This window comes from Schistocerca piceifrons, chromosome 6 (assembly GCF_021461385.2).
Source record: "Schistocerca piceifrons isolate TAMUIC-IGC-003096 chromosome 6, iqSchPice1.1, whole genome shotgun sequence".
NCBI lineage: Eukaryota > Metazoa > Arthropoda > Insecta > Orthoptera > Acrididae > Schistocerca > Schistocerca piceifrons.
In genome coordinates, this window is record NC_060143.1 from 507,464,192 (window position 1) to 507,473,856 (window position 9,665).

The window sequence follows — 9,665 nt, forward strand, 5'->3', positions numbered from 1 at the left end:
GTGAACAAAAGCATGGCGAGTCATTGAGCAAGGCATCTGTCATCATCGTGACAAAATCACATTTGCCTGTCCAGCCACTTGCGTGCTGGCTGGCCACACACAGCTGTGACTCCAGCAATGTTGGAACGTGTGAACTCTCTCAGTCGAAATCAAACACCTCACTGCTCAACTTGATGTGCCCGTTGGCACTGCTGACACACTCATCCACCAGTTGGGGTACTCAAATTTGTGTGCCCACAGGGGTCCTCAGTGCCTAACAGAAGACCAAAATGAACAATGAAGGACCATGTATGTGGAATTGCTTGTGCATTAAAAGGCTGATTGTGGCAATTTTTTGTTGAACATCATCACAGGTGATGAAACGCGAGTTCATCACTTTGAGCCAGAAGAAAAAAAGCAATCCATGTAGTTGCACTACACCATCTGTCCTCTGAAGAAAAAGTTCAAAGACACACTCTCATCTGGTAAACTCATGATGACAGTCTTCTGGGGCTCTGAAGGAGTTATTCTGTTTGACGGCCTCCCTTATGGCGCAATGATAAACTGTGAAGTTAATTGTGCTACCATCAGAAGTCTGAAGAAATGACTTCAGCATGTGTAACGACACAAAAAAACTTCTCCTTCCCCATGACAAAGCAAGGCCATGTACACATCTGTATATCCAAGAGAAGCTCACAAACCTTCATTGGACTGTTCTTCTTCATCCACCCTCCAGCCCGAATCTTGCACCTTCCGTCTTACATCTGTTTGGTCCAAGGAAGGATGGACTCTATGGGAAGCAGTACATTGATGATGGGAAGATTATTGATGCAGCAAGATGTTGGCTGTGCAGTCAATCTGTAGACTGGTGCAATGTGGGCATACAGGCCCTCTCAGTGTATGGTGACATAAGGCTGTTTCACTGAACAGAGATTACATTGAAAATTAATTGAAAAACATTGTTTCATAGCTAAAAGAGTGGGGAAACATTTGGTGTATTGGAATCCTGAATAAAACCAAACAGCTTCTAGAAAAAGAGTGGTGCAGCACTTATTGAACATTCCTCATAGTAGGAAGGGTCGCTAGCAAAATTTTCATAGTGTAAGAGTTTCAGCCTATGCTGTACATCCTACATGTGGTTGTGGGTTTTGATGTTCTCATCACATATTGTTCTTTTTATTATGTGTCTTTTCATTTGATATGGTGGAGAGTTTATATTATTGACACACACTGAAATTCCACAGTATGATACTGAGAGCACATTTGAGGATAGCAGTTTCCCTGTCATACAAGTAAACTTGTCCATGTTAGTGAAAATATTATCCAGAGTAAATTTAAGCTGAATGCATGTAATAAGTTCTGAAAACTTTTTCTGGGGGAATTATTGCGTAGAGTTTCAATATTTATGTCACCAAATACAAAGTATTTACCCAGTTGTTCTTCCCAGAGTATTTACTGTCTATCTCTACAAGCATTTGATAGAGATCAGCTAGATAAATATTATACTTGCACTTCCACATGGAGCTTTGTGTGTATCCACAACTATGATACATTGCCTTTCCTGTCCATAGTTTACCACAGACAGTTCAATGACACCTTCAACACTTAAAGAACTTAACAGTACATCTACAGGACAGTAATTACTACCAGTATCTCTTTTTGCAAATGACACACCACCACCACCACCACTAGCCTTGATTTCTGTACTGAAAGCTGAGCAAAGATTAATTGTTAATGGGTGTGTGGTGAGAATTTTTTCTTCGGGATACCAGTACTCAGTGATAACTAACATAACTGGTTTACTAATGCATGCTATGATGTCCAGATCATTGTGCTTTTTACTAAGGCTTCTGAAGTTTTTGTGGATAATCGTAAAGCTACATTGTTTATTGTTGGACCGTATCTGTAGGTGTAATTCCCACCTGTGAATTAACTTCCACTTGTGTATTGAAGATATTTATATTTACATCTAAATTTTTTATGTCACCTTCTTTCCCAGCTGCTGGTACAAAAAATCCTAGTCCTTCAGGTGTTTGTGTTTCTTGGTTCTTTCTCCTCTTCCCAATTTTGCTTGTGCATTCTCTTCTGCTGACAATGCTTTTTCCTATGGCAAGATCAGTGATGTGTATTCCTTTGTAGGTCAAATCTTTCTTTTTTTTTTTTCATCCTGAGTCTGTGATTGTCCTTCTTTTTCAGGAGAGAATGATGATCCTTCTTCCTTTTTGAGAATACAATGCTGATTCTTCCTCTTCATGGCACAGTGAGTTTCTTCTTCTTCATTTTCATCTTGAGTCATTAATGGTCCTCCTTTCACTGGAGATAGCACTGCTATGTCTTTTTCATTCATTGTTGATAGTGTGGCTGGCCTTGTCTTGCCTTGGGTAGTTAATAATTTCCAGTATCTCTTTGCACATAAATGTTTTGCACAATACTGTTTTTGTGCAGGTGATGTTTCATGAAATGCTCTCTCACTGAGGTTGTAGCTTGAATAAATGTAACATTTTGAAAATAGGTACATATCTTCTTGAATTTTGTTCATGCTGATAATTTCCTTATTTACACATGAGGTTTCAGTTAGATAGTGCCTCTGTGGAATGCTTACAACAAGAAAATACGGATGTGGGATTCTTTCTAAAATTTCCCTTAGAGCACTACTTGCATCACTACTTTTGTTCCTGTAGATGCCATTTCCTCCCTCAGTAATGACATATTCTGAACCCTTTTTTTAATGTATGCCCCACAATCTTTTAGCACTTCATGTAGGGGGGGAGGGGTGCTAGGCTTGGTAATGCAGTTGCTTTGAATGTTGTTTACATTGTTGCTATAAAAGCTTCTAAACTGTATAGGCTCCCACACAAAAACAGAAGTAGTTTGATGGTAAATCTTCGTCAGGATATTTGGTGGGTTATGATGACTGTGGGTGTAATGTTTATTTTATTGGAAAAATGTTTGTTTGTGTATGCAGAATTGTCAAATTGAGTTGTTGACAGTTAAAGGAACCATTGACTCAACAGACTAAAAGGATTATCGATATTTCAGATATAGATGAAGAAGTGTGTTCCAGAAACTGAACGTAAAAACTTTAATTTTGAAGAGGATAATCAATGGGATTTATAAACCAAGGTGTAGTTATAAGCAGCAACCATTTATATGATGCTGACAGAAAGCATGAGAGCAGCTTGGAAGCAATAAATGAAGACAAAGAAAGTCACAATTTATGTGAACATGAAACCAGGGAGATTCTGCCAATTAACCAACAGTGATGCCTCTTTGTGAGACACCAAGGAATTTTAAAGTATCTGTATAGTCAGGAAATCCTGGTAACTAGAAGAAAGTAGTGGAGGAATAAATGCAACTTTTGAAGAAACTTGAGAATTAGCTTACAAAACTGAAGCAAATGTGACTGAAAATTGATGGGTTTTTGCTACAAAATTAAATGTAAATGATGATGTGGTTCAATGTAAGGCTCAATTGCTGGCAAAATTATACACTAAATGATCTGGAATAGATTTGTAGCCACATTTAGTCCTGTAGCAAGTTTTGAGATGCTGAGAATCTTGTTGAGTGTTGCAATTTCACGTGATTAATGGATAAGGCAATTTGATGTAAAGACAGCATTTCTCAATGTTAGTTTTAAAGAGTAAATTTACATGTATCTTCGTATCAACCAGAGGGCTATGATGATCATACAAGATATGTATGTAAGTTGCTGAAGAGTCTGTATGGTTTAAAACAAGCACAGAAATATTTGTTTTGGAAATAGGTGGTTTTTATTTACAAAACAGATATCTCAAGATGCTGAATGAATTACTTGTAATCTTATTAGTGAATATAATTTATGGGAGAGCTGTTCAGTAGTGGAAACCTAGTACTATTCTTTTATGCTTATGATGGATTGGCTCTGGGCTTCATTGGTGCAACGACTAAATTTATTGAACGGTTGGGTAAATATTTTCAGATCATTGTAAAAAATGTTGATTTCTTGCTGGGTTTATGGATCAAGAAGCTTGACAACTGGTGTTCAGATAAATCAGTCAGCATATGTTAAGATAGTTCAAAATGGTTCAAATGGCTCTGAGCACTATGGGACTCAACTTCTGAGGTCATTAGTCCCCTAGAACTTGGAACTAGTTAAACCTAACTAACCCAAGGACATCACATACATCCATGCCCGAGGCAGGATTCGAACCTGCGACCGTAGCGGTCTCGCGGTTCCAGACTGCAGCGCCTAGAACCGCATGGCCACTTCAGCCGGCGTTAAGATAGTTATACAAATGTATTGCACCAGTATGAGGGATACAGAACCATTATCTTTAACAACTGAACCAGAGTAGATACCAGCTGGCTTTAAATTTGAGAAGAATAAAGACTGTAGTATTGAAACTTACAGTGCTGCTGCTGATCTTGGTGGCAACAAGTGTACATGAGAATCGACAAATTGTGTTCTACTCGAGTTTCTCTGAGCTGCATGATGTGGAAAAGTAAATTGCAGCTCTTTCTTCAGAGGAGGCAGAATATACGGCTGCAAGTGAAGCTTTCACATCACTTTGTGTTTGCAAAGTTACACATAATGAACGAACTTGTTGGTATTGTTTCCGTACCGTACATGAAATAAATACTGGAAGTATCAGTTTTTTGTGTTATTACATATATTAATATTTTTTTGAATGTTGTAACGACATTGTTTGGAAACAGTTGCGCTTTGGATGTTTGATGGGTTTTTATCAGTGTCATACTTTCAAAGCTTAAAAATTTTTTTTTCCGTTGTTTTAAAAGTGTACTATGTTTTACCAACATAGTGGTAAATAATGAGATTAGTTGTTAGAACTCCTTGGCAGGAAAAATAATGCTACTTTCCGCGAACTGTTGTTATATCAGTACTGGTTTTCAAAGTACTTTAATAACGCTTTATTTCATATTGTCTTATGAACTATTTCGAAATTGCGCAGACGCGAGGTACGCTAATCCCGCGAAGCACAGAACTTTTTAGTCCTCAGTTCCTGCTTTCATCTCGTTCATCATGTATGTTTGCCTGCGTCTCAGCGCTTCTAATCAAACAAAGTGCTTGCCTTTAGTCTTGCAGCTGGTTCATAATCCTAGTATTTCACTTAACAGTAGATGTTTATCTTGCAGATTATACATTTTGCTCGCTGCGATTAATACGGGATCTGATTTAATGCAACGTAACAGAAGGCAAACACGTCGACTTGATGGAAGAGAGTATAAGCCTTGAAAGGCAACTGACGCAAAATAAACCAAATATTTTAACGATGTTATCATTCCTGTGCCAAGTAAATTATTTACAGTAACATCCATAACTATCGAAAGTTAGTTTCTACGCTTAGTGATCAGTGAAATCACACAATTAATCGTCGGTTAGGTTTCAGATGAGTAATTGGGCTTACAGTAATTTCACAGAAGTATTTAGCTGTTTAACTTCGATTTGATGTGGGAACCATTAAAAGTCATATAAACTGCGATTGGAAAACTGCCTACTGTGATTACGAAAGCTGAAATATTATCTTTAACGACCAGAACAATCGATAAAGTATTAAAATTCATTCGAAAAATCCTAAAGATAAAAAGAAAAACAAACAGCATGCACAGAGTGAAGACAGAGAATACGACAATATCTTGTGTGGGGGTGTAACTCAGTGGTAGAGTGTCTGCTTCGCATGCAGAAAGTCCTGGGTTCAAATCCCAGCTCCTCCAAAAATTTTATCATTTAATGTAACGTTAATATCTCAGTTACGTTACCTTTATGTACACTCAATTTCAGACCACATGTTTATATACGTATGAAAAGAATACATTCTCAGAAATTTCCTTTTCACTACATCTACGTTTGAATATTGATATCCACTAACTTTATTATCTGAAATTGTTGCAAACGTATCTAAAACAGTTCGTATTCCTCATGATTTAAATTGTTACCTCGTTATTGAAATAACTTTTCACAATTTCATGTGCTTTTTTCTTGTGCTGTTGGTTTCCCCACAAATACGACACGCCTCTTTCTGTTTTCATGCCTCGCAGATTTCTTGGAAACACTGGGAGCAGGAGAGTAGATCTGACCAAATAAGTACTTGTGTTGAAGAGTAAAAGGCAAGACTAACAACTGTTTATACGTTTTGGACGTGTTTCAGCGATTGTAATCTGCTCTGTACAGTAACTACGCAGGTGTTTTCATACTGCTCATTGAACATTGTTTTTTAAAATACTTGTTTCACTTTCCGTGTTAAAGTCAATTTGACGCAAATACTGATGAAACAGGACTTGCAAACTTGTAATTTTATTTCACCTCTTGCGTAGTCTACTTTTTCAATCAATACAATATTAGTATGATTGTACCCAAGATTCGAGACTAAGCAGAAACGTTTCAATGAAAAAACTTACAAATGATCCGGATCTAAAGACTTTATTTGCAGATTAATTAGACGAAGATGCTATTCATTTAATGAAATGCGCATATTACATGAATTATTCATAAATCCGTTCATTCGTTATTTCCACATTCTTGGAATATGGACCATAATATCATTGGCAGCAGGCAGGCTTGTTCTACTAGGGACTGCTGTGTTCCATCAATAATGGCTCGTACCGTGGACGCCAGTATTTTCGTCATCGTTGTCTGAAGATTCGGCAGACTTAACAGTTTCACCTTTATCCATAATTGCTGCGGGAGCATCAGCTTCAGAATCACTTTCATCACGAAAGTCACTTTCACAGCATCTTCCGGTAGTAAAATGTAATTCCTATGTGCTGTTTTGACATAAATGAACTATATACTCAGCGACAGAACAGTTAAACATTGTGTGCACTACTTCAAAAAGTACTGTTGTCGATTTCAGTAAACAGCAGTGTCTCACGACTTCGAACGTCCGTCCTGTACTTGGTCTCACTGAGTGCTGAATTGGCATTGGTGGCAGCGAGCTGTGAGTGTGCAGTGCGCATGCATAATAACAAACAAAAACCCCAGGGTCTACATCCCAGTGTAAACTTCTAGGGTTAAGTGATGGATTTAGGAACGTACTGCAGTCCATTACGTATCGCTCCTGTGCAGGTCGCGAAGCAATCGTTCTTCACTCGCTCTGTACTTGTACTGAATGGGAAAAAGCCAAAATAACTGATACAGTGCGAAGGAAGTACCCTCTGTCATACACTTAACAATGGATTGCAGAATATCGGTGGGGATGACATTTTTTTGTGGTATTATTGGCGTATCACGCACCACAAAAACAATATGACGTTTCAGTGGCTTCCTATCCTGGTGTACACATTAGCTAGCTATTTTTGAAGTTCTTTGTGGAGTAGGGGAGTGGCCATTTACATAATAAATAGTATTCCAATTCAGTCTATTCAGGTATCAAAGTAGTGCACCGAACATATCATTGAATGTAATGTAGGAATAGTTGAATTCAGTGAAACTGAACTTTTAATTATAGTTATCTATAGGTCAGCAAGACTATAGCGCCAATTGGGGCTGGTGCAGCTAGACGAGGAAGTTGAAGGAACTGGAAGAAGACCGTGTGTGTCAAGCAGCGAGCAGTTATGGTGCACTGCGGTGGTGGGGTTTATATCAACATGGCCCGGAGGCAACATTGTTGCGACACTGTACACCTTTCCCATGAGCGTCTTTTGAGGGCTGCACTCGGTCCTAACTGTGTTTTTATGGATGACAACTCCCGATCGCATTGAACAGAGCAGGTGGAGCAGCTCTTGGAATGATAGTATACTCGGCGAATGTACTGGCCTTCCTGTTCCTTCGGCTTAAATCCCATCGAACACGGGTGGGATGCGTCGGGGAGACGTACGTCCACATACACCATCGCCCATCCATCACTTAAACCTGCTGATGGATGAATGGAACGCCGTACCACAAGAACTTCTTATCAACCTTGTGGCCAACATGGGAGCAGGTTGCAAAGCGTGCGTTGCTGTCCATGGTGATCGCGCACACTATGGAGAACCGTACCCTGCCTTAAAATGTCCAGGGGGCTATCGTAAATCACGGTAACATGATTGTAATTATTGTCTTTGAATAAGAGTGTCATTCTGTTCGTTTCATTGCGTATTTCTTTCAGCTGTACTATACTGTAGCAGTTCTTTCTGTGTATGGTCCATGTTTTATCGAACTGTGTTAATTGGTAATGACACATGACACGAAAGCTACGTTCGTCCTTCAGTTTTGCGCACAAGTACGGTATATTTAGAAATGTTAATCTAGTGACAACAGATACTTTTTTGAACCTCGTTAAAGAACAGTGGTGGCAGGATGTTCACAATGCTGATAATATAGACGATAAATATGCTGCTTCCTCAGCACATTTTTTATGCCCTTTAAAAATTGCATTCCGTTAGAACGTTTAAAACAGAGTAGTAGCACTAAACCAGACAGTCTGGGTAGGTGACTAATGGGATAAGGATCTCATGTAGAACTATACGGAAATACATCAAAACATCACAAATAGTCGCATTCGAAGTGCAGTAACCCATTACAAACAGTACTGTAAGATGCTTAAAATTTTGTTAGGTAGGCAAAAGGCGTGATATTAAAATAGTGTAGTTAATTCTCAGGATAAAGTTGAAATCATGTGGTCAGACGTGAAGGAAGTGTCTGGCCAACTGTGAAGTTCGAGGATAAGCCAATATGTAGCAAATATGTTTTTCTTGCTGATAAGTCAGCTGTATGTACAATATTTAACAATAATTTTGTGAGTAAAGTAGATGAATTAAATAAAACGTGGATTCCACAGGGAATCATTTAACTCTCTTCGAAGATTTTCCAAGACTGCTTTCTGAAATACACCGTGATACTGGCAAGGGGAAATTTAGTCAATAATTAAACAACTGCAGTTTAAGGACTCTCGTGCATACGATGTGGTATCCACTGTGCTGCATATGTTAGTTCAGTAATTAGGCACATATGTAATTTTTTCCTTCAGGAATGGCCAGTTCCTCAACTATTAAAGTAGTCAGTAGTAAAATCCCTTAGTAAAAGAGGAGGAAGGGACCATTTTAAACCGGTTTACGTGCCACCAGTATTCGCTAAAATTATAGAAAATACTGTCTATATAAGGGTAATTCATAATTTCAGTTCACCTAATTTGCTGTCAATAGCAGTGGTTTGATAATTCAACTTGATTTATTGTGTTTTCTCGGTGAGGCAATGGACATATTAAAGAAAAAATTGTAAACACTGAGCGTCTTTGAGGTAATCAGGGCGTTTGATTGTGTTAATCACAAAATTTCACTGCTGAAGCCGAGACATTATGGAATACGAGGCGTAGCTCATGACTGGTTTCTCTCTCACTTTAAGACTAGACAGCAAAAGGTCATTTTCCACTGTAAGGAGAATAGGTATGATGTGGAGTTTGACTGGGTCATGGTTAAGAGGGGTTGCCTCAGGTGTCAGTGCTGGGGTTATACTGTTCTTAATATATACTGTGTAAATGATATGCCTTCTAACATGACAGGTGATCGTAAAATATTTCTGACTCTTGATGATACTAGCTTGGTAGTGAACGATGATGAGTGCAACATAAGCAACATATCAAACTGTGCAATTCAAGACAACAGTGCTTGGCTTCTCCAAAATAAGTTGATGCTAAATCAAAGTAAGAATCATTTTTTCTAGTTTCTAACACACAGTTAAACTAAAACTGACTTTTTAATTACACAGAATG

At 38.4% G+C, this 9,665-nt stretch overlaps 1 non-coding gene across 1 annotated transcript; it reads left to right on the top strand.

Annotated features, from left to right (window-relative positions):
• Nucleotides 1-5,619: 5,619 nt before the first annotated feature.
• Trnaa-cgc lies at nt 5,620-5,691 on the top strand. The gene has a single exon. It is a non-coding gene; the product is annotated as a tRNA-Ala (tRNA).
• Nucleotides 5,692-9,665: the final 3,974 nt, after the last annotated feature.